Source organism: Macaca nemestrina, chromosome 3, assembly GCF_043159975.1.
Source record: "Macaca nemestrina isolate mMacNem1 chromosome 3, mMacNem.hap1, whole genome shotgun sequence".
NCBI lineage: Eukaryota > Metazoa > Chordata > Mammalia > Primates > Cercopithecidae > Macaca > Macaca nemestrina.
In genome coordinates, this window is record NC_092127.1 from 69,873,439 (window position 1) to 69,894,888 (window position 21,450).

Genomic DNA, 21,450 nt, shown 5'->3' on the forward strand with positions numbered 1-21,450 from the left:
TCGTGAGACTTATTCACTATCACAAGAAGAGCATGGGAAAGACCTGCCCCCATGATTCAATTACTTCCCACCAGGTCTCTCCCATGGCACATGGGAATTATGGGATTCAAGATGAGATTTGGGTGGGGACACAGCCAAACCATATCATTCTACCCCTAAGCCCTCCCAAATCTCATGTCCTCGCATTTCAAAATCTGTCATGCCTTCCCAACAGTCCCTAAAATTCTTAACTCATTACAGCATTAATTCAAAAGTCCATAGTTCAAAGTCTCATCTGAGACAAGGCAAGTCCCTTCCTCCTGTGAGCCTGTAAAATCAAAAGCAAGTTAGTTACTTCCTAGATACAATGTGGGTATAGGCATTTGGTAAATATACCCATTCTAAATGAGAGAATTGACCAAAATGAAGGGTCTAAAGGCCCCATGCAAGTCCAAAACCCAGAAGGGCAGTCAAATCTTAAAGCTCCAAAATGATCTCCTTTGACTCCCTGTCTCACATCCAGGTCATGCTGATGCAAGAGGTGGGTTCCCATGGTCTTGGACAACTCCACCCTTGTGGTTTCCTCCCTGCTTGCTTGCTTGCTTTCTTTCTTTCTTTCTTTCTTTCTTTCTTTCTTTCTTTCTTTCTTTCTTTCTTTCTTTCTTTCTTTCCTTCCTTCCTTCCTTCCTTCCTTCCTTCCTTCCTTCCTTCCTTCCTTCCTTCCTTCCTTTCTTTTTTTTAATGGAGTCTCACTCTGTCACCCAGGCTGGAGTGCAGTGGTGTGATTTAGGCTTACTGTAACCTCTGGGTTCAAGTGATTCTCCTGCCTCAGTTTCCCAAGTAGCTGGGTTTACATGCATGCACCACCATGCCCAGCTAATTTTTGTACTTTTAGTAGAGATGGGTTTTCACCATGTTGGCCAGGCTAGTCTTGAACTGCTGACCTTGTGATCAGGCCCCCCTTGGCCTCCCAAAGTGCTGGAATTATAGGCATGAGCCACTGCCCCCAGCCTCTCCCTGCTGCTTTCACAGGCTGGTATTGAGTGTCTGTGCTTTTCTGGGCACACAGTGCAAACTGTCAGTGGATCTACCATTCCTGAATATGGAAGATGGTGGCCCTCTTCTCACAGGTCCACTAGGCAGAGCCCCAGGGGGAACTCTGTGTGGGGCCTCAAACCCCACATTTTCCTTTCACACTGCCCTACCAGATGTTCTCCATGAGGGCCCCGCCCTGCAGCAGACTTCTTCCAGGACATCCAGGCATTTTCATACATCCTCTGAAATCTAGGTGGAGGTTCCCAAATCTCAATTCTTCTGTGCATCTGCAGGCTCGACACCATGTGGAAGCTGCCAAGGCTTGGGGCTTGCACCCTCTGAAGCCATAATCCAAGCTACATCTTGGCCCCTTTTAGCCACAGCTGGAGTGGCTGGGACACAGTCCATTAAGTCTGTAGGATGCACACAGCAGAGGGGCCCTGGGCCCAGCCCACAAAACCATTTTTTCCTGCTAGGCTTCTGGGCCTGTGATGAGAGGAGCTGTTGTGAAGGTCTCTAACATGCCCTGGAAACACTTTTCCCATTGTCTTGGTGATTAATATTCAGCTTCTTATTACTTATGCAAATATCTGCAACTTGCTTAAATTACTCCCCAGAAAATGGGTTTTTCTTTTCTATTGCACTGTCAAGCTGCCAATTTTCCAAACTTTATGCTCTGCTTCTTCTTAAACATTTTGTCGCTTAGAAGTTTCTTCTGCCAGACACCCTAAATCATCTCTCTCAAGTTCAGTGTTCCACAGATCTCTAGGGCAGGGGCAAAAGGCTGCCCATCTCTTTGCATAGCAAGAGTGACCTTTACTCCAGTTCCCAACTAGTCCTTAATCTTCATCTGAGACCACCTCAGCCCGAACCTTATTGTTCATGTCACTATCAGCATTTTGGTCAAAGTCATTCAACAAGTCTCTAGGAAGTTCCAAACTTTCCTATATCTTCCTGCCTTCTTCTGAGCCTTCCAAACTGTTCCAACCTCTGTCTGTTACCCAGTTCCAAAGTTGCTTCCACATATTTGGGTATCTTTACAGCAGCACCCCACTGTACTGGCACCAATTTACTGTATTAGTCTGTTCTCATGCTGCTAATAAAGACATACCTGGGACTGGGCAATTTATAAAAGAAACAAGTTTAATGGACCCACAGTTCCACATGGCTGGGCAGACCTCACAATCATGATGGGAGGCAAAGGATGAGCAAAGACATGTTTTGCATGGTGGTAGACAAGAAAGAATGTACAGGGAACTCCCCTTTATAAAATCACCAGATCTCATGAAATTTATTCACTATCATGAGAACAGCATGGGAAAGACCTGCCCCCATGATTCAATTACCTCCCACCACGTCCCTCCCATGATGTGGGAACTATGGGAGCCACAATTTAAGGTGAGACTTGGGTGAGGACATAGCCAAACCATATCAGCAACCAAAAAATAAAAATAAATAAAGCAAAATGAATTTTAAAAAGTAAAAACACTCCAATATGACCTGTAGGCATCAATATGTGACTATTAGTGGTACTTTCTCTTACAGCTGCAATTCAAGGTACTGCAGGAGGGAAGAAACATAAACTTGGTGAATCTGTGGCTGATGGGTGATAGATGACTACAATAAGAAGAGAAGTTTGTACATTCTCTTCTATCCATCCCTCACTATCCACCCTCAGGGTTGGCCTAGCTACAGAAAGCTTGAAGAGGACAAAGCACTGCTTCTGAGACCCAGCTGGTGAAGTGGGAAGGCAGACAATTCCTATTTCATTTTTTCAACTACAGAATTTCCTCAAGTAGGAAACCAAACCTATTCTAAATATTGTACAATCTATTCTAAAATTATTCTACATCTTCCAATTATAACATATAAAAACTCTCAAACAAATATCCTTTTTGTAATTTAAAAGTCTAAGTTAGACATGAACTGATACTTATTAATAAATATTAGGACCTGATGTGTTTCAGAGATAGTTTTTATCTTGCTTTCCTGTTAAGTTTTGTTTTTTAATTCCTGTAGTTAAACAGTGAGTAATTTAGAATGGGAATATTTCTTAATGGACTTCGCAACAAGTAGTTTTGCTGGAAGCCTTTTTAAAAAGTATTCTGCCAGTAAAAATGTGACAGAATTAATTAATGTTTTGAGGACACATTTAAACATTTCGACCTAAAAGAACCTGCTTACTTTTTCTGTGGAATATTAACAAAAAGAAAGTTATTATTTGAACAGGAAGGAATAAGGCACTTAAATATGATGAAATATCTAGAAATAAGACAGCACATTCCATGAGAAACTGAAAAATCACAACATGGATATGTTGTGAAAGATCTCAGAAATGTAATGTAAACAAATAGGAAGACAAGTGATCTATTAAACTAAAAATCTTATGATAATCAAAATGGTACCAGATTAATTCTACTCAATTTTTTCTAAATAGAATAGAAAAGAAAATGTAAAGATAAGAATTCCTGATATTAAATTTCACCTTTTTGGCCGGGCGCGGTGGCTCAAGCCTGTAATCCCAGCACTTTGGGAGGCCGAGGCGGGCGGATCACAAGGTCAGGAGATCGAGACCACAGTGAAACCCCGTCTCTACTAAAAATACAAAAAAATTAGCCGGGCGCGGTGGCGGGCGCCTGTAGTCCCAGCTACTCAGGAGGCTGAGGCAGGAGAATGGCGGGAACCCGGGAGGCGGAGCTTGCAGTGAGCCGAGATCGTGCCACTGCACTCCAGCCTGGGCAACAGCGTGAGACTCAGTCTCAAAAATAAATAAATAAATAAAAAAATAAATTTCACCTTTTTAAAACTTAAGGATGAATTGTAGCTTGAGAATTTTCTGAAGGATTAATGAATAATTATTTGTCTTTAAATTCAAGTTGTTCCTAAATAGCTTTTCAAAAAACCGTCTGATCTTTGATAGTACTTAGTCTTGGCTTATGAATAAGAAAAAAACAGTTTCTAAGAAATGGAATATATTACATATGGGCCTGTGTGTGTTTGTGTGTGTGTGTGCATGCATACACTAGTTATCATGGAAATGTCCAGAATAAGGACAAAACACTAACTGGGTTCTTAAATGACATAACGATAGGCCTCAGATCCTTGAGAAAACTGTTGCTCAAAAGCTGCAAGGTTTCCAAGAAATCAACCAGGAAGTCTAAAAGCAAATGTGGGGAAATTCTAATTAAAAGTTCACTATCTAATCTAAGGTAATTTGAGTACTTCTTAGATGTTTATGAGGTTTTATTGCATACCAGTAAGGTTCATAAAACACATCACTTATACACCAATGACCATATGGGTCAAACTCTCTAAACTATCAAGCTATCATCAAGCTCAAAAAATCAATTACTTACCTTGATTCAATACATTACTATACATTCTATCTGGATGGGAAAGACTAAATACTGGGAAAGTAGCTAAAAAAGATACTACCAATTTACTGACCTTTTCCTCTTCTCTCTAAAAGGCATTTAACAATACTTACATTTTTCAGTCAGTTGGCTTATGTATATTTTTATTTATACAAAGTATTATGACATTGGAATCTGAAAGAGTATTTTGATATTTCTAAAAGTGAGGGGGAATGGGGACAAAAGGCACTCCTTACTGGTGTGCTTTAATCAGTTACTTTTTCTCCTCTGGCTTTTTGGAAGGGAAGGTGGGATCCTGAAGGAGACCAGACCCCTCACCTTACCTTGCTCACTTCTTGAAGGCCTCTCCCATCTTTGAAGTTCATGATTCCATGAAGACTTACCTGAACCCAGACCACAACAAATTCAGATTGCCCAGGAAACAAGATGCCTTTCAGATGAGAATGACTCTTGCAGTCTGACTTTTACTCAGAAACAAAATGCAAAGTGTAAGACTCCCCAAGATCTCATTCGAAGATGTTTTGTCTACAATTAGCCAACATTCTGCAGGCCTGTTTAAAACTTCTTTCTTAGATTGAGGAAAAGTTGCAATCTCCTCAAATCCACCATCAATGGCTGCATTAGAGCTATGGGTGAGCAGCTTGGACTAATGGGTTCACAAAGTACTTATGGATCTTTATGAGTACTCCTTGTTCACCTGCCTCAGACTCTTCTGTCCCCAGGAATCACTGAAGGAGCAGGTTCACTGACAAACATTAGTTTGCTGGTGTTAACTAAAAAAAAACTTTTTTAGTTTTCTGGTGTTATAGACAGCAATTCCCCAACACTGTAAGCCATTCATTAGGGTTTTGGAATACAGAAAACAAAATCCATATTTTTCATAATTCTGAATATAACATGGTAGAGAAAAAGAACAAATATATAAACTGTGAAACACAGATCCATACATACTCTTTCATTTTGTGATTATTTCTAAAATTATTTCTATTCTATCTAGTTATGATACTTTAAGCCCAGTGGAGAAGGGAAAAGCACAAACATGAAGTCATCACTACAGCAATGAGAAAAATATAACCGTAGTTGTTTATTGATATGATTTCTAGAAGCTAAAAATGGAAAACAGAGCAAGAAGTTGTGATTTATTTACAAATAGCTTATTTACATACCGACCTATTTGTGGCAAACTCCTGTTTGGTTCATATAAGTTCTAATTCGGTGAAATTCATTGTTAGAATATCTCCTTATCTTACCTAGCTTCCACTTACTGCTAAACTTAATGATTTGCCTTGATGACATTTAACCCTCCTGTTCTCTACCCCCACATGGTAAGGAGGAATTAAAGAGCTGAACCTGGACTATAGATGTCTTTTAACTGGGTCTTTCTCTCCTTGGTTTTGCCAGGCATGGCTTCTGCTCCTTCTGCTTCTGTAACCCTCCTAGTTGCTGAGAGTTGGCCTGTTTCTTCAACCACCTCCCACCCCACTAAAAAGTGTCAGGCTTTGTGCTAGGCTTCTGGTATAAAATTGTTTACAAAACAAACCCAACCCCTACCCGCATGAAGCCTGGACTGCAGTGGGGAAGAGAGACATTAGTCAACTATCACAAAAATAAATGTATCATTAAAAATTGTAATGAATGCTAAGAGGTAAGGGACACAGCACTGTGAGGATACTGTGAGGATACAAGTAAAGGGTATAGTTACAGATGGATATTCTGTAAACCTATCAGAACCAAGTTTTCGGTGCCCCTCAATTTCTCAGGCTCCTGCCAAAGTTCTGCAATTAATTTTGTATTCATATTTTTTGTGTTGTTGTTGTTGTTACTTAAAACTGCCTCCAAAACTGAGTAAGTTTTAGGTCCACAAGACCTGGATTCACCTTAGGTGAGATATGTACAAAGGTCTTATGATGTGAGGGAATATAATGCATTGAAGGAAAAGTTTAAAAGTCCATTGTGGATGGAATGCAAAGAGAGTTGGTGTAAGATGGGACTGGAAAGTAAACAGGTGGCAAGCCATCCCTCTACAGTGTAGCAAGGATTTCATTCTTCATCTGCCTAGCAAGAACAACCCACTGACACTCTTTTAATTGAAATAATTATTGAGATAATTATATATTCACATGCAGTTGTAAGAAATAATAGAGGATTAGTGTACCCTTTACCCATTTCCCCCAATGAGAATATTTTGCAAAGCTTTTATACAGTATTACAACCAGGATATTGACAATGATACAATATACCCATCCTATTCGATTTCCCAGTTTTATTTATACAACTTTGAGCATGTGTTTGTGGATTTAGTTCTATATAGTAGTCCCTCCTTATCTGGAGTTTTGCTTTTTGCGGTTTCAGTTATCCATAGTCAACTGTAGTCCAAAAATATTAAATGGAAAATTCCAGAAATGAACAAGACACAACTTTTAAATTGCACACTGTTCTGAGTAGCATGATGAAATCTCGCACCACCCTTCTCTGTCCTGCACAAGACATGAATCATCCTGTGTATCCGTGCTGTACATGCTACCCACCTATGGTCACTGAGTCTTCTTGGTTACCAGATCTACTGTCACAGGATCACAGTGCTATTGTTCAAGTAACCATTAATTTCCTTAATAATGGCCTCAAAGTACAAGAGCAGTGATGCTGGTATATTGTTAAAATTGTCCTATTTTAATATTAGCTATTATAGTTAATCTCTTACTGTGCCTAATTTACACATTCATCTTTATTATAGGTATGTGTGTATAGGCATGTATTACTCCATTTTTCTGTTGCTATAAAGAAATAACCTGAGACTGGGTAATTTATAAAGAAAAAGAGGTTTAATGGACTCACAGTTCCACATGGCTGGGGAGGCCTTATGATCATAGCAGAAAGTGAAGGAGGAACAAGGACATGTCTAACATGGCAGCAGGCAAGAGAGCATGTGCAGGAGAGCTGCCCTTTTTAAAACCATCAGATCTTGTGAGGCTTATTCACTATCAGGAGAACAGCACGAGGAAAGCCCCGCCACCATGATCCAATTATCTCCCATTGTGTCCCTCCCACAACATATGGGGATTATGGAAGCTACAGTTCAAGATGAGATTTGGGTGGGGACACAGCCAAAACATATCAAGGCAAATGCATAGTATATATAGAGTTCGGTGCTATCCACAGTTTTGGGCACCCACTGGGCATCTTGGAATGCAGATGCTCTGGAGATAAGGGGGGACTCCTGTACAATTTTGTCTCATATGTAGATTCATGAATTCATCACCTCAGTGAAGATATTAAACATTTTCATCACCTCAAGGATCCTTCATGTTTCCCTTTTATAATCAAATCTTCCTCCCTTCAGCTTCCTGGTTGTTATCACTAACCAATGTCATCCAACAATCTGAATACATCTGGTCCTGGACTTTTTTGTGGTAATTTTTTTTATTGCCATTTCAGTCTCACTGCTTGTTAGTGGTCCGTTCACGGTTTCTAATTCTTTCTGATTTAAGCTTGGAGTGTTTTATCTTTCCAGGAATTTATGCATCTCCTCTAGGTTTTCTGGTTCATGTACATAAAGGTGTTCATAGTAACCTTGAATAAGCTTTTGTATTTCTGTGGTGTCAGTTGTAATATCTCCCATTTCATTTTTAATTGTGCTTATTTGGATCTTCTCTCTTCTTTTCTTCATCAATTCTGCTAATGGTCTATCAATTTTATTTCTCTTTTCAAAGAATCAGTTTTTTGTTTCATTTATATCTTGTGGGGTTTTTTTTGTTTGTTTGTTTCAATTTCATTTAGTTCTGCTCTGATCTTGATTATTTCCTTCCTTTTTATGTGTTTGGGTTTGATTTGTTCTTGTTTCTCTAGTTCCTTGAGGTGTGACCTTAGATTGTCTATTTGTGCTCTTTTAGACTTTTTGATATAGGCATTTAAGGCTATGAACTTTCCTCTTAGCACTACCTTTGCTGTATCCCAGAGGTTTTGATAGGCTGTGTCACTATTACCATTCACTTTGAAGAATTTTTTAATTTCCATTTTGATTTTGCTGTTGACCCAAAGATCATTCAGAAGCAGGTTATTTAATTTCCATGTATTTGCATGGGTTTGAAGGTTCCCTTTGGAGTCGATTTCCAGTTTTATTCCACTGTGTCCTGAGAGAGTGCTTCATATAATTTCAATTGTCTTAAATTTATTGAGACTTGTTTTGTGGCCTATTATATAGTCTATCTTGGAGAAAGTTTCATGCGCTGAGAATAGAATGCATAATCTGTGGTTGTTGAGTAGAATGCTCTATAAATATCTGTTAAGTCCATTTGTTCCAGGGTATAGTTTAAATCCATTGTTTCTTTTCTGACTTTCTGTTAAGAGATCTTCCTGCCTCAGCCTCCAGAGTAGTTAGGATTATAGGAGTGCACTAGCATGCCTGGCTTTTCTGAGAGGATTTTTATTTTATTTTATTTTTTGTCATGAGATGTAGAATATTGTTAAATACTTTACATCTATTTCTTGAGAAGATTATATGGATTTACTTTTATTCTGTTAATATGGTTAGAATTACGTGAATTGATTTTGAAATGTTAAATCAGCCCTGCTCCCTGGAATGAACACTACTTGGTCATAGAGCATTATCATTTTTGTATATTGCTAAATTCAATTTGTTAGTATTTTATTAACAATTTTTGCATCCATGTTCATGAGACATGTTGCTTTATAATTTTCTTTTCCTGCAATATCTTTGTCTGGTTTTGATACCAAGATAATACTGGTCTAATAACATGAGTTGAAAAGTCCTCCTTCCCCTATTTTCTGAAAGGTCTCATGTAAAATTGGTATTATTTTTTCCCTAATTATTTGATAAAGTCCTTTGCTGAATCTGTCTGTGGTTATATTTGTGGGAACATTTTAATTACAAATTCAATTTTTTAATAGATATGAGCTTATTGGAGCTATTTCTCTTTGAGTCAATTTTGTTAATTTCTGTCCTTCAAGAAATTGGCCATTTTATCCAAATTATCAAATTTATTGGCAAATAATATTCTTTTGTTATCCTTTTAATGTTGGTAGGATTTCTGGTGATCCCTTTTTTTATTCCTGATATTGATAATTTATGTGTATTTTGTCCTTGATCAGTCTAGCTAGTGATTGATCAATTTAATGGATTTTTTTAAAAAAAGAAACAGCTTTTATTTTCATTCACTTTATGCCTTCCAATTTATTGTTTTCTTTAGTTATTTTTATTATTCCCTTCTTTTAATATGCTTTGTTATATTTTATTTTTCTTCTTTAGTCTTCTTTTTCCATTTTAATTGTAAGGATAGGTCACTGATCTTTCCTAATATAAGAAGTTGAACTATAATTCTTCCTGAGAGCACTGAGTTAGCTGAATCTAATGCATTTTTATATGCACTTTTATTTTCATTCAGTTCAAAACACTTTGTAATTTCCTTTTTGATTTCTTCTTTGATCTGCTGATTATATAGAAGTATGTTATTTATTTTCCAAGTCTTTGGAATTTTCAAATATCTTTCTCCTATTCATTTATTTAATTTAGTATGATTAGAGAATATATGCTGTATAATCTCGATCCTTTTAAATTGGTTATTTGTTTTATGGCCTAGCATATGGTCTATCTTGGTAAATACTGAATACATGTGTGAGATGAATGTGTGTTCTGCTGTTGTTAGGTGAAGTGTTCAATAACTGCGAGTTAGGCTTGGATTAGAAGATAGTGGTGTTTAAGTCTTCTATAGTCCTCTTGATTTTTTTTCTACTGGTTCTATCAGTTACTAGAAGAGAAATGCTGAAATCTCCAACTATAATTGTGAATTTGTCCATTTTTCTTTTGTCCACATTTGTTTATTGAAACCGAATCTTGAAGCTCTGTTACTAGGTGAACATACACACATTTAGGAGAGTTTTTCTTCATCCATCGATCCTTTTACCTTTATGAAGTTTTCTTTTGGTCTCTAGAAATACTCCTTTACCTTAAAATCCGTTTGGTTTGACACTAATATGAGCATTCCAGCAATGGTTCTTGTTTACAAGAGAATATTTTCCATTTATAGGTTTAACCTATAGGAAACCATAAATAGGTTTCCATTTATAGGTTTGAAGTCCAATTCATAAATTTTTTAATTTGTGGTTTATGATTATATCTTATCCAAAAATCTTAACTGGGTTCTTGGTTTTCTTAATGAGTTATAAGAGTTCTTTATGCTACATATATTTATATATACATATGTACATGTACATATATATATATATTCTTTGTCAGAGAGATGTTCTGCAAATATTTTTTGCCATTCTGTAGCTTTCTTTTTCATTTTAACAGTATTTTTTTGCAAGTAAAAGTTTTGTCTTCATATTTAAATTGCACAAATTACTAAATAACATATAATTGGGTTTTGTTTTTATATTCAATCTGAAAATATTAATCTCTTTCTATGATCTGGAGTTTTTAGACCACACTGAGCTAATGAATCGTTAGTATGGTTAGGTTAGTTTACTGTCTCACTGTTTTCTATTTTTCCCACTTGCTTTGTTGTTCTAGTTTTCTTTTTCCGCTTTTCCTGCCTTTTCTCAGACTAAAATTTTTTCATAATTCCATATTATCTGCACTATTCTTTATTAGGTCGACAATGTTTTTCTTTTTTAAGTGATTGCTTTAGGATTTATAATATGTGTACATGTTTAAATTATCACAATCTGCTTTTAATTAGAATTATTTTAATTTATATATAATATATAAATTCAAAAATATAATTTCATTTTCTCTCATTCCTTGTGTTACAATTTTCTTACAATTTACATCTACATATGTTTAAAAACACAATATAGTACTATCTTTTTTTTCAGATGCAATGAATCCTATGGTAAGTGTAGATTTAATTTTTTAAGAAACTGCCAAACTGTTATACAAAGTAGATGTAACATTTTGCATTCCTACTGGCAATATATGAGGGTTCCAGTTTCTCTACATCTTTGTCAACACTTTGAATCGTCAGCCTTTCAATTTAGGACATTTTAATGTGTGTACAGCAGTATTTTGTATTTTCCTAATGACAAATGATGTTGAGTATTTTTTATGAGCTTGTTAGCCATTTATATACCTTGTTTTATGAAATGTCCAAATCTTTTGCTTATTTCTTAACTGGGTTCTTGGTTTTCTTAATGAGTTATAAGAGTTCTTTATGCTACATATATTTATATATACATATGTACATGTACATATATATATATTCTTTGTCAGAGAGATGTTTTGCAAATATTTTTTCCCATTCTGTAGCTTTCTTTTTCATTTTCTTGACAGTATTTTTTTGCAAGTAAAAGTTTTAACTTGGAAGTCCAATTCATAAATTTTTTTATTTGTGGTTTATGATTATGTCTTATCCAAAAATCTTTGCCTAGCCCAAGGTCATAAATATTTTCTCCTACGGTTTCTCCTAAAAAGTTTTATAGTTTTAGTTTCTATGTTGAGGTCTATAATCTATTTTGAATTTTTTTGTGTGTATGGTTTAATGAAAGGACCTAGATTCATTTTCCCCATACAGATATCCAGTTATTTCAGCATAATTTACTCAAAAGACTATCCTTTCTCCATCTAATTTTTACACCATTCTTGAAAATCAATTGACTGTGTGTAATTGTTGTCCTATTTCTGGACTATCATTGCTGTTCCATTAATCTAAATGTCTATTCTTTGTTACTATTGTACTGCCTTGATTACTATAGCTTTATAAACCTTGAAATCAGATGGTGTAAATCCTCCAGGTTTTTATTTTAAAAATTGTTTAGAGATTCTAGATCCTTTGAATTTCCATGTAAATTATTCAGTAAATTTGTCAATTTTAATTGCATTCATTTTTGGAAGGCATTTTTACTGGATATGGAAACATAAGTTGACACCTTCTTTGGTCAGCATTTTAGAGAGCTAAACCTATTGTCTTTGAACTTGCATAATTTCTGACAAGCAATCTGATGTGATTTTTCTCTTTGTTTCTCTGGATGCTGTGTCTTTGTTCTCTTGCTATTTTTAAGACTCCCTTTTTAACAGTTTTTCAGCAGCTTGATTCTAATGAAACTTGGCAAGGTTTTATTTATGCTTATTTTACTTGGACTTTATTTTGCCTTTTCTATCTGTGAATTTACAGTTTTTTAAATCAAAATTTGGGAAAATTTTGGCCATTTCTTTTTAAAATATTTATTCTGTTTCTTTCCTTCTTCTGGAATTGCAATTGTACATACATTAAGACACTTGATATTTTCTCACGGGTCAAGAGAGATGAATCTTTTTCAGTCTTTATTTCTCTGTGCTGCATTTTGGATACTTTTATCACTATGTCTTTATGTGCCATCATACTGCCTTCCATGGTGTCTAAGTATGCTGTTTATCCCATGCAGCAAATTTTTCATTTAAAAAATTGTTTCATTTTTGTCATTAGTATTTCCATTTGGGTCTTTTTTATGTTTTCCATTTCTGTCCTCATTTTATTCAAGGTTTTATATATATATATATGATGCTCTATATATATTCAGATGCATATATACCAGATAAATAAATATGTATATATATATCCCATATATATATTTGGTGTGTGTATATATATATATATAGCTCTATATATGGCGATATATAGAGCTATATATAGAGCATCTATACAGATACATATTTTTACATATAGATGTAAAATAAAACATGATAAAACAATAAAACAAATAAAGTATTAACAGACAAGAACTTGAAAATAGCACAAATCACATATGATTTTTGCCATATTTTTAACTTTGGGTTTATTCTATTGACTGACTTTTCTTCAGCACATGTTTCTCATTTTCCTGCTTCTTCACATATGCAAGATTTTTTTTACTGGATGTTGTACATTGTAGTTTTACATTTTAGGGTGCTGCATTTTGTTATATCTTTTAGTGTGGATCTAGATTACCTTTACTGCAGTCCTCTTTTAGCCTCACTTTTAAGGTGAGGTTCTTCTAGGTTTCCGCTACATGCATCATATATTCATGAAGGTCTCTTCACTTTGGCTTGTGGGAATTCAGATGATTCCCAGACCTTTGTAAGCTCCAGGGATTGTTCAGTTTACAGCTCCTTCATAGTTGTTTCTCTCTGTGAAATTGCTCACATCCAATGATGTCTTTGTAGACTGACATTCAACCAAAGACTCAATGGAACTCCTATGAAGCTTCCCGGAACAGTTTTCCTGGGTAACTTCTTCCTTCTCGATAATCTGCTCCACAAATCCTAACTGCCTTACCTTCCCCAGATGCCTATTTCTCTCTCCTCAACTCACTGACATCGCCAAACTTTGTTTGGATTTATCTTCCTGTGCATGCTGCAATGGAAATTAACTCCAGGTAGAAAGTCTGGGCAAAGGTACGGCTCAATTCATTTGTTTCTCTTTCTTCAAGGATCACCGTCTCATGCTACCTACTATCAAGTATCATAAAACAGTTATTTCCTCAACTTTATCTAGCTTTCTGGTTGTTTATGGATGAAGGGTGATTATGTATCCCCATTATTTCCCGTGGCCAAACTCTGACATAATTTAGAATGGAGTTTCATTTTAGAAAATCCTGTCATAGGCATGGACAAAGACTTCATGACTAAAACACAAAAACCAATGGCAAGAAAAGCCAAATTGACAAGTGAGATCTAACTAAACTAAAGGGCTTCTGCACAGCAAAAGAAACTATCATCAGAGTGAACAGGCAACCTACAGAATGGGAGAAAATTTTTGCAATCTATCCATCTGACAAAGGGTTGACATCCAGAATCTACAAGGAACTTAAACAAATTTACAAGAAAAAAACAACCCCATCAAAAAGTGGACAAAAGATATGAACAGACACTTCTCAAAAGAAGACATTTATGTGGCCAACAAATGTATGAAAAAAAGTCATCGTCACTGCTCATTAGAGAAATGCAAATCAAAACGACAATGAGATAGCATCTCATGCAAGTTAGAATGGCAATCATTAAAAAGTCAGGAAACAACAGATGCTGGAGAGGATGTGGAGAAATAGGAATGCTTTTACACTATTGGTGGGAGTGTAAATTAGTTTAACCACTGTGGAAGACAGTGTGGTGGCTCCTCAAGGATCTAGAACCAGAAATACCATTTGACCCAGCAGTCCCATTACTGGGTATATACCCAAAGGATTATAAATCATTCTACTATAAAGACACATGCACACGTGTGTTTATTGCAGCACTATTCATAATATCAAAGACTTGGAACCAACCCAAATGCCCATATGTGGTACATATACACCATGGAATACTATGCAGCCATAAGAAACGATGATATCATGTCCTTTGTAGGGATACGGATGAAGCTGGAAACCATCATTGTCAGCAAACTAACACAGGAACAGAAAACCAAACACCACATGTTCTCACTCATAAGTGGGAGTTGAACAATGAGAACACATGAACATAGGGAGAGGAACATCACATACCAGGGCCTGTTGGGGGGTAGGGGGCTGGGGAAGGATAGCATTTGGAGAAATACCTAATGTAGATGATTGGTTGATGGGCACAGCAAACCACCATGGCACGTGTATACCTATGTAACAAACCTGCATGTTCTGCACGTGTATCCCAGAACTTAAAGTATAATACAAAAAAAAGAAAATCCTGTCATACTTTTGAAATACAGAAATAAAATTGAAATGTACCTTCTGCTGTAAAAAAATCATAAAAAGCATTTATTATTTGATCTCATATTCTCTGGAGTCCAATTCCTTGTACTAGCCAGAAAAATGAACAAAATTGACCAAGTAAAATTATAATAACTGAGGTTGTTTTGATTTTAAAATATTTAGGGGAGGAAATCAGTCAATATAAATTAGTCACAACTGTTTCTCCACCACTACAGAGTCTCTCCTAACTCTCTTTCCTCTATAACTGACATTGGGGTCCCACTCAGCATGGTAGCAAAGAGAGAGACCTTTGGTCCATGTGCTGTCTTTTGCTGGGATTTTCCCTTCCTTCTCTCATCTTGGATATCCTACACCAGTGCCTTCTGAGGTTTGCCTAGTCTGGTCCTGTCCTATGTTTTTGAGGTGTCATCCATGGATGCCTCTGGATCTTGTCATGCTACCTAGTTCTAAAGTCCCTATAGTGGATTTTGTCTGCTTTACTGATTATCTAAATCTGTGACCCTTGTGGGTGACCCTGCAGCCACCAGCTGATTTTCCTCACCATGACACAGATTGCAGAATTATTTCTAGTGGCCTTGAAACATTTCCTCAGGCATTCCTCTTCTGCCTAGGGGCTACATAGTACCAACACCATTCTAAATACAGGACTTTGCTAAAGAGTTTACCATATTCCCCCTTCTCTCTCCCAAAGGCACTAGTACCCAATAGATGAGTCAAGTCACTCATACCTATAACTCTCCCATTCTTTTTCTCCAGTTTCTAAATTCTACTTCTCTTAGTGAAAGGGAATTCTCCTTTCTTGTCATAAAGAAACTTCCCCTGCAATATAGTCTCTGTTCTCTTTATGCTTTAGCGTCATGTAAATACAATGCTCTAAGACTTGAAAGGACCAAGCCCACACTTTTGAATGTAAAGGGAAATATGGGAGATTTATAAAACACTTTTGTTCTTTAACAAAGAGTGGCTTTATGACTAGAGTCTTGCAATCGATTAAAAAAATGTCAGCCTGGGGACTCAGAGAATAAAAGACCTGTTTGTTCTGTATCTGCCCTTACCCTGAATCAATACATGCCATTCACCAGGTGATTGACTGATTCAACAAATCAGGCAGCCACTACACACCTAAGGACTAAGGAACAAAAAATAAAGAAAACACTGATTTAATACCTGAAAAATATTATTTTTTTACCTTTTCTATAGTAAATCTTTGCATGAGGATTGACTTCCATCATATCCTTCTCTTTTCTCCTACCATCCACATAGCCTAGTTGTAAAAAATAGTAAGATCTAAGATGCATAGATTACGTGAGGTATGTCAGGCACTGCTCTCATTGTTTTAAACTCATTTAATCCCCACAGCAATGCAGTATAGATTATCATTACCTTCATTTTACAGAATGGAAAGCTGAGGCCCAGAGAGATTAAGTAACTTGCTCAAGATCACACAGACACTTTATCTTGGTTAAATTAGTGAATCTTTAATCCTCAGAATTTTCAGCTATAAAGTAAGGATAACAATTTCAATAATATAAATGAGGTAGTCTGTATAGTATTTCAGCAAAAGCTTCCCAGATCCCAATGGGCTGGGTTCAAATTTTATGTTTCTGAGTTACTGTCTTGTAACCCTGGGTTCCCTGACCTCTCTGTACCTCAGTTGCCTCAACTGTAAAGAAGGAAAGATGATAAGTATATTTTCCTCTGAAGACTATTATGGGGATAAAATAAACAAACATAAGACTTGAACCAAAGGCTAGTACACAGCAAGTGATCAATAAATGTTACTGTTTTCAAAGGCCCACTCTACCTTATCAGAAATCCTGGCACCCTAGCTTATCAGAAATCCTGGCGGCAAGGTGAATTTTGGAATTGGGACTCCTTCACGTGTTACACATGGGATAGAGTCCACATGGAATTATGGAGTGTTACCCCAGTGAGGTCACAGAAAACACCATGACCAAACATTAAGACGGCTGCCTCAAAATGCACGAATATTCACTCTAAGTGAGAAAAATAAAGACTAAAAACATCCTCTGGCAGTTCTGTTCAGGTTTTGCTACTGAATCAATCATTGCAAAATGTTAGTTTTCAGAGGCTTTTTATTTCAGAATTTTAGATGGGGTATTTTGGGGTGTATTATTTTATATTATGAGAATTAAAGAAGGTGACCTACGTAAGCCAAGCTAAGTACAATGCCTGGCATATAATAAACTCTCTGTAAGTGTGCATTTGCCATTGATTTGGAAATTAATACTATTAGCATTAGTATTAAGCCCATAAAATAGCTACAATTAAAATAGCATCTTCGTAGTTATTCTACATATTCTCAAAGTCATTTCCCCAGATAACTTCCTGTAAAAGTTTTCAGATTTCCTAATTATATCATATTTTTGGCTGGGCATGAAGTTCATCTATCACCTTTATTTCATTTGCCTTCCTTGGTGACCAGTCCCTTATCTGACTCCCCAGCCTTGTCTCTGTGATAGGATCAGTCACAGTCAAGGAAGCAGTACAGTTTCACAGTAAAAAGGAAGAAAGAAAGAATATAATAATGACTGTCATTTATCGCAAATTTGCCCTGGGGTCTGTGCTAGATACTTTCCATAATTCTCTCATTTAATTCTCCCCACTGCTTACTAAAGCAGGTATTATCACTCTGATTTTACAGATTGAGAAACTGAGACACAGAGAGATTAGATGATTTGCCTAAGGACTTTAGGAAGAAGTCCTTGAAATTGTTCGTGTGTTTTTTTGTCCCCTTCTATGAGAAAATATCTTAGTTTATTCACATTTTCTAAAAGATACACACTGTTCCAAGGTTTAAGAACCACTGAGACTACAGATGCTGTAAAAGTACTTGATATTTGTGCAGACAAATGGGTGCTATTGATTCCCAATTCAGGTGGGATTTATTTACAAGTCTCCCCGTCAGACCTAGGCAGTGTAGCTCCCAGGTCACTCAGCAAAGAGAGGGATTAAAAGACATCCCCAACAATAACACTTCGCCTATCAGAACCACAAGCTGCAGCCTTAGCTACTTAGACAACCTTCAGCATTTTCCCCACAACTTCTGTTTCATTCACTCCCTAAATCTCATTGTGTACTCTCTCCATTCTCCTCACCAGATTAAAATCTCCTGTTAAACCAGAGGCCATGTCTAATTCCTCTTTCTATCCATCCCCAAACTACAATGTTTTACACATTGTAACTTCTTCATATGTTTTTGATGAAACAGAAACTAAAGCTGTATCTCAAGGGATATCTCAGACGGGCATTTCAACCTCAATTGTGTCCTTATTACCCACAATAAGGACACAATTGAAAGACTGAAATTCAGCTAAGGCTCTTACCTTTCTCTGAGCTCCCAGAAAGTGAGGACTCTAAGATTTCTTGTCAAATAACTGTAAAAGAAAATTTTAAACAGAATAAGTATTTCGTTAGGTAATATCTGCTTGATTACTCCTATCTACCAGTCTCTGAAATAAAAAAATTTGCTCTGCTTTTCCTCCAGTCCCGATATGTGTGAGGTTTGTTTGTTTATTGATTCATTTATTTACTTTATTTCTTAGAGACAGAGTTTTGCTCTATCACCAAGCTGGGTGATAGTGGTGTGATCGTAGACTGTAGTGCAGTGGTGCAATTATAATTCTCTGGGCTGAAGCAATCCTCCTGCCTCAGCCTCCCAAGTAGCTAGGATTATAGGTGTGCATCACCACCCCCGGCTAATTAAAAAAAAAAATTATTTTTGTAGAGACCGGGTCTTACTATGTTGACCAGGCTGCATGTGTGAGGTTTAGATGTGTGGAAGTCAGTAGTAGATAGAAACTCTCAAAACCCAAGCCAATTCGAGAATTTTTCTTTTTTTTTTGAGACGGAGTTTCACTCTTGTTGCCTAGGCTAAACTGCAATGGCGCAATCCTGGCTCACCGCAACCTTCACCTCTTGGGTTCAAGCGATTCTCCTGTCTCAGCCTCCCGAATAGCTGGGATTACAGATATGTACCACCACGCTTGGTTAATTTTGTATTTTTAATAGAGACGGGGTTTCTCCATGTTGATCAGGCTGGTCTCGAACTTCTGACCTCAGGTGATCCGCCGACCTCGGCCTCCCAAAGTGCTGGGATTACAGGTGTGAGCCACGACACCCGGCCGCCAATTTGAGAATTTTTAAAAAATAATAATAATCCACAGACAATCCCCCTCATTTCCGTATTTTCTCATATAGCTTTCCTATGAAGCACACATAAAAATGATAGAATAAAAGCTTAGTTATAATGATATGACTTCATCGCAATCAACTGTGGAACATGGACAATAAAATTATTTAATTTGAGTCTTTCTGTTCTCCACAAATGATCTTTGTCCCTTTTCCTTCAGTAAGGAGTTTGTTTGCATGAAAATATGAGTGTTTATAATACACTGGCAGTATTCTTTTTGCTTTCTTCGAAGACAATAAACACTCAAATTTATGTTTCCTTATTCATTGAAGTATTTGCTGGAATCTCATGTTCACATGGAGAAATGTAGTGGCAGAAGAAAGTAGAGGGCGGGAAAGTTCAGGAATGTGTCTAACTTGTTTTTAATTAGACCACGACTCACAGATCAATGAAAATAGAAATGTTTCAAAAGATAATTTCTATATGACTGAGAAAATGTCAATTGTCTAGATGGAAAAATATTATGAAATCTTGTGGAGTGGCTGTAGGAAGACGCAGGGCACTAAAAGAGGTCCTCAAGCCTCCCTTTGGTGTTACCACTATTATGTGTTATTTGATGTGTCAAACCATATGACCCCCCATTGAAAAATGTGAATAAATTTTGCATTTTTAGTTAATAAGCATTGAGAAATAGAAGGTGTTTCTTTTTATTTTTCTTTTTTCTGTTTCTTAAGGTGATATCTATTTACCTCACTACATATTCTAGGTACCACAAAGATACCAGAGATTTCAAAATAGAAAATGTACGCCTAGCCTTAACATTGGCCCATAAAACTCCTCAAATTGCATCTTGTCACTCTTTTCCAAGTGAGTCCATCAAAAAGGTAATATCAATTTAATCATATATAGTTTTTGTTTTTATAATGAAATAGTCCCAAAAACCTGAGAAAATTCTTAGTTTTTTTCTTTATCTGAGAACCCATTCTATAATAACAATACACTGGATCTTAGCCAAAAGGCCGAGAAGCGACCTATAGTAATAATAGACACATACTGACATATTTCTTAATTTCTGAATAAAAAGCTGAAACTTGGAATAGTGAAATCAATTTTCTAAAGTTAGTAAAGGACAAACATTTTGGAGAAAAAGAATTTCTTTTCACTTTACAAATAATAAATCCAAACTGAATAAGTTAAAGAATTTTTTAAAAATGTAACGAAGTTTAGTTTCTGTTTCATCTTGTGTGCAGTAAACATTAAATTCTAATATATTCTCTTTAATTTTTTAAAATAGATAACGCTATCAATGTTAAATATTCAGATTGTTACACACTTCTTGTTTGCATATCAACTTTTAAGTTAAATTTTTATTACAAAATTAATAAAAAAGAAGGAGAATTAACAATAAAAAAAAGTGGCACATTCTAGTTTTCCAGTTGAAAGGAAGAGCACTTCCTTTTCTCATGATAACAGAAGCTCCCTGGATGGCTGACTCACATCTGATTAGAATTTGTTTCTCCCTCCAGCAGAGCAGTTATGTTGCTTCTCCCAGCAGCTGATTGGGTCAGTCTTCCTCAGGGTTCTCAGCTGACCCCAGGTTATTACATTCCCAAGGCTGAAGACTTTCCTTTTTTCCAGTACTTAAACTTCACTTCTCTCTTTAGACACGCAGGCTCCTTCCTCTGAGAGGTAGTATAGAAAGACTGCTGAATTATGGCTCTTTCAAACTGAACACTGATCTGTTCTTTTTCATTCCTGGGAGTAAATGGAGAAAGATATGTTTAATTCCTGATGTGAATTTGACCTCTGTTGTCTCAGTTAATAGAATGGACTTTTGAAATGTTGCACTAAAAAAATTGTTACAGTTATTGTAGTTCAGCTTTATTTCAAGAAAGCAAGCATGCCATTGGATTGAAAATGGCGAATAACATTGGAAAATAAAAGAATCATTGAACGAGAATTAACTCACTAACCCAGCTTATTTTTAATACTCTAGATATAGATTCTCCAAAAGAATGACATACTTCCCTAGTTTACATAGGAATGGACTAAGGTGTGTTTGGTGAGGGGTCATTTTTGTGGCTTACAACTCTGGAGAGTTATTTTTGCAGCCTGTGGAGCCAGACTGGAGAAATAAAGCTGAAGGTGCTTTGATGTCTAAATTCCATTGATAACTTTTAAGCAAAAAATAACAGTAGAGTGAGCTGTGGAAATAGTAGTGGAAGAGAGGGGATGTTTCAAGAAAAATATTCA

At 36.3% G+C, this 21,450-nt stretch overlaps 1 long non-coding RNA gene across 1 annotated transcript in view; it reads right to left on the reverse strand.

Annotated features, from left to right (window-relative positions):
* The window catches only part of LOC139362336 (uncharacterized), a 71,431-nt gene extending 50,213 nt beyond the window's left edge, over positions 1 to 21,218 (reverse strand). The window contains exons 1-2 of the long non-coding RNA XR_011621052.1: positions 20,695 to 21,218; positions 18,392 to 18,442 (exon numbers count right to left, since the gene is read on the reverse strand). This is a non-coding gene — a long non-coding RNA (uncharacterized lncRNA). The remainder of the gene's footprint in view (positions 1 to 18,391; positions 18,443 to 20,694) is intronic.
* Positions 21,219 to 21,450: the final 232 nt, after the last annotated feature.